We start from the raw sequence: 4,938 nt of genomic DNA, 5'->3' as shown, positions 1-4,938 counted from the left end.
AGATGGATAGATGGATAGATGGATGGATGATAGATAGATGATAGATGGATGGATGGATGATAGATAGATAGATGATAGATGATAGATAGATGATAGATGGATGGATGATAGATAGATAGATGATAGATGATAGATGATAGATAGATGATAGATGGATGATAGATGGATAGATAGATGGATGGATGATAGATGGATGATAGATGGATAGATAGATGGATGGATGATAGATAGATAGATGGATGATAGATAGATGATAGATAGATAGATGGATAGATGATAGATTGATAGATGGATGATAGATGGATGGATGATAGATGGATAGATGGATAGATGATAGATAGATAGATAGATAGATAGATGGATAGATAGATGGATGGATGATAGATAGATGATAGATAGATAGATGGATGATAGATGGATAGATAGAGAGATTCCACCCACAGCCCCCAGAGTCTCGAACAAAACTCCAGGATAAAAACGATTTGTCTCGAAGCTCCTTCATGCAACCTTCAACCACATTATCAATCCAGTAGATGGCGCTTGAGAAGAAGAAGAAGAAGAAGGAAAGAAAGAAATACAGAAAGAAAGGCAGACAGACAGACAGACAGACAGACAGACAGAAGAAGACCCTAGAGCCGCACCATGTGCGCCGCGCAGCTGCTGCGGGTGTCGGTCCAGGAGCGGATCCTCGCCGCCGCTGAAGACTTCCTGCTGCAGCTGGGAGAAGGAGACTCAGCGGCTGGAGTCCCGGTGCTGAGAGCGCTGCTCGCCGAGCGGCTGGCGGCGGCCGCGGAGCAGATCGTGGCTCTGCTGGAGGAAACCGTGGCGGAGTACGAGCGGGAGAACCGCCGGCAGAGGTTGCTGCTCGATACCGTGCTGAAGCCCCGAGTCAGGCTGGACAGAGCAGGTGAGTCCAGCACACTGACCAGGAGAACCGGGGGTGGCGGAAGGCACTCATGTTAATGCTAGCCAGCAAGTGTCTCCGGTCTGGTTGTGTCCGTAATCCGGGTCATTGTGTTCCGACCGTCTGACCAGGAGTGGAACACCGGTGGCTTCTCCTGGCCAACAAGTAGGTGGCGCCAGGTTTCCGGGATGCGTCTCTGCCGCTGCCATCTTGCTCGGGCCCTCCAACCCGTTCACCGTTTTTTTGTTTTTGTTTTTTAACTGCTTTTGAGTATTTGTATGGAAGAGAAACACTGAAACTAAGTAACATGGAGTAACACGCTACTTGAGAGTTCTGTGCCTGTTATGAACTTGGTCCCAGCCACAGCTCTGCCCTCTGCACCTCCTGCTCCAACAGGGCAGCAGTGCAGGCTGCGCCAGAGTTCTTGGGCATGCTCATACAGGAGGATCAGATAAAACCTTACGTAACTTTTCTATGTTTTGTTGCAGATATGAATGTTTGGGTACTCTTACTTGGATGTGTGGGTTTACTGCTTCTTTATCAAGTGTCTGTCTGTCACCTGGAGTCTGTCTGTCCATGTGTGGAGTTCCTTGTTGAGGTTGTCTTGTGCTAAGCGTAAAAGTTCAATAAAATTTGAGTTAAAAAAAAACTGTGTAGCTTAAACCCAATAATCACTTACAGGATCACATTATAGAAATTAAAATTCCGATGGCCAGATGTGATCATGACTGGGCAAAAACATTCAGCGGAGGGGACCTACGACCTTTGACATGGGTGACACATCCTTGATCCAAGCACTTGAAGCCAGTTTTTCTAGTCCCAGTTTGCTGACTTGTGGTCAGTGGCAGGATGTATCTTTCATTTTGTTTATTTCTGTTCTGTTTGTGTCCTGCAGATGTGGAGCAGCTGCTGGTTCCCCCTGAGCTGCAGGACCCAGAGCCCCCACATATTAAAGAGGAGTGGGTGGAGCTCTGGACCAGTGAGGAGGGAGCGCAGCTTCAAGGGCGGAGGGAGGCTGATATCACCACGTTCCCCTTCACTCTGGTCCCTGTGAAGAGTGAAGATGATGAAGAGAAACCTCAGTTGCCACAGCTTCATCAGAGTCCATCTGAGGAGAACAAAGCAGAGTTGATTCATCATCTCAAAACAGAAGGTGATGGAAACGAGTGTGGGGGACCAGAACCAGAACCAGAGCCAGAACCAGAACCAGCCGGCAACGTAGATCCAGATCCACTTGTGCAACCCCAGACTGACGACCAGATGTCAGACTCTTCTGACGCTGAGACTGAAGTCAGTGAGGATGATTGGGTCAGACCTGATAACACGGCCACCTCTGAGCACAAGGAACCCTTTTGCTCAAGGAGGAATTTGCCTCAGAAAAAGAGCCCAGGACAGGAAGTGACTCATTGCAGCTCCAAAGACCAAAAGCTAAACGCTGAAAGAGAATCAGAAGTCATCAGGAACGTGACCTTTGGTCCTTCTGAGTCTCAGACAGAAGTCAGTGAGGATGAGCGTCCCTTTAGGTGCTCAACATGCAGTGAAGGTTTTAGTTACAGAAGGAGTTTGGTTATACACGTGAGAACACACACTGGGGAGAAACCGTTCCCCTGCTCAGTTTGTGGCAAGAGATACTCACATGAGGCAAACACAAGAAGACACATGAGAACGCACACTGGGGAGAAACCATTCCCCTGCTCAATATGTAGTGAACGATCCTCACATAGAGGAAATCTGAAAAAACACTTGACAACGCACACCGGAGAGAAACCTTTCTCCTGCTCAGTTTGTGGTGAAAAATTCACACGAAAAGCCAACATGATAGCTCACACAAGAACACATAGTGGGGAGAAACCGTTCCCCTGCTCAGTTAGTGGTAAAACATTTAACCGCAAATTAAGCATGAAAATTCACATGAAAATCCACAATAAGGAAACAAGTGTCACTTGCTCAGTTTGTGGGGAAGTCTTCTCACAGGATGCAGCCCTTAAAACACACATGAGAACTCACAGCTCAAAGAAAGTTTTCCCCTGCTCAGTTTGTGGTGAAAAATTCACACGGAAAAGTAGCGTGGTAATTCACATGAGAATTCACACTGGAGAGAAACCATTCCCATGCTCGATATGTAATGTCAAATTCCTGCATAAGAGGAGCATGATAAGACATATGAGGACACACAATGGCGAGAAACCTTTCTCTTGCTCAGTTTGTGGTGAAAGGTTCTCTGCTAAAGCAAATATTGGAACACATATGAGAACACATACAGGGGAGAAACCATTCCCCTGCTCTGTTTGTGGTGAGAAATTTGCACGAAAAGTAATTATGGAAACACACATGCGAATACATACTGGGGAAAAGCCTTTTCCCTGCTCAGTTTGTGGTGAAACATTCTCACAAAAGGGATCCCTTATTTCACACACAAGAAAACACACTGGAGAGAAACCTTTTTCCTGCTCAGTTTGTGGTAAAAAATTTACACGAAGAAGAATTATGAGAACACACGTGAAAACACACACTTGAGAGACATTCGTCTTGCTGAGTTCGTTGCAAAAGCTTTTCAGATAAGGAAAACAAGACGACACAATGGTGAATCTTCCTTTGCCTAGTATGTAAAAAGAATTTCATGTGTATTCTATGTTGGTGTGACTCAAGGGGAGAAGAAACTGAAATCAACTATGGTGGTTGAGGTCAAACCAGAAGGCTACAATTCTACAATTTCATTTAGCAGACGCTTTTGTCCAAAGCGACGTACAACACAAGCAAGAATTTAGACTTAATTAAGGAAAAACCCATCGTAGCACAAAAGTGCTTCAGTTGTGATTTGGTCACAGGTACTGCCATCTAGTGGCAGAAGAAGTGTCGCCCCCCCCCCTCCCTTTTTTTTTTTTTTTTTTGACAAACATACAACATGACACAACCCAGTTAGTGCTACATAGTCACTGAGTGCTGGGTCTTGGCTCCAGGCTCCAGTTTTAAAAAGTGATTGTAAACAGAAGAAAAAATGCAGCAAGAAACACAGATCAACAGTTTGAGGGCTGATCTTATTTTTCTGTGTCTACTGTCACAAATTTAAAACGGCTCTAACTTGTATATTATAAGATCTTACAGCAGACACTTAGAGCCCGCATGGTTGACACTACATTGATTGTTGTGTTGTTATTTTATTTGTGGGGAAATGGAAATGAGTGGAAATGAAGCCGAAGTTGCACACACACACAGGTTGATGGTGCGCGCTCTGATGCTGTGGCGTTCTGGACCGAAGCACCACTGGACTACGACCTGTGGGTGATTGATGTGTGGACCGGGGTGGAACAACGTAATGAGAATAGCAGCTCTCATAAATTTCGAGTCGTGAACTCGGTGTCAGGCTACAATTGTCAAAAAAATGTACATGTATTTTGATGTGGACTTCACATTTGTTGCACAAAATTTGAGCTTTTTTTTGGACTTGGGGTTGCTGGGGTCCAGTCAGGGAGGGAGGGGCCACTCATCAGCCAATTAGAAGGCGGCATGAGACACACCTGCCGAAATACGGTGATAATCTGAACAGTTTTAACTGGATGAGTCAATCTGGGGGATTCTGAAATCCCAGTGAAGAGATCCACTTGGTACCAGTCACTGATCAAACACAATGATTTATCTTATAAATATGTGAAAATAAGTAAGTGGGCGGAGCCTCTGATATCAGTGCTCTCGTCAGCTGATGGAGAAATTTTCTCCATCAGCTGACAGCTGGAGCCCCTGGTGTAGTACCTTTAGTAGTAGTATACTCTCAGTATTTGCTCAGTACCGGCTCCTACACACACAGTGGTCCGGCTCAAGCAGGGCGCTGTGCTGCTGGCCGTCGCTGAAACACACACTTGCTGTGCAACAGATTGGTTGGGTTTCCGACGCATCGGGACCAGGACTGAAGTTGGTCCCTGACCGCTCGGGAGGGGCGGCTGTAACACACAGGAGGAATTTTCACAATGAAGGTCTTCTTCTTCTTCTACAGCTGAATTGAAGCGTAAGCAGCCGTCCACACACCTTTTAATAAA

At 45.8% G+C, this 4,938-nt stretch overlaps 1 pseudogene across 1 annotated transcript; it reads left to right on the top strand.

Annotated features, from left to right (window-relative positions):
• Positions 1-545: 545 nt before the first annotated feature.
• On the top strand, positions 546-3,395 carry LOC147262492 (uncharacterized; annotated as a pseudogene). Its single transcript, XR_015112669.1, has 2 exons — positions 546-907; positions 1,800-3,395. The product of XR_015112669.1 is annotated as an uncharacterized LOC147262492 (transcript).
• The last annotated feature ends 1,543 nt before the right edge of the window (positions 3,396-4,938 follow it).

This window comes from Aulostomus chinensis, chromosome 4 (genome assembly GCF_037954235.1).
Source record: "Aulostomus chinensis isolate RoL2024-O1b breed Wild chromosome 4, RoL_Achi_v1.0, whole genome shotgun sequence".
NCBI classification, from domain to species: Eukaryota; Metazoa; Chordata; class Actinopteri; order Syngnathiformes; family Aulostomidae; genus Aulostomus; species Aulostomus chinensis.
Note: the sequence above shows the minus strand (reverse complement) of the source record. Positions and strands in the feature narration are given on the sequence as shown.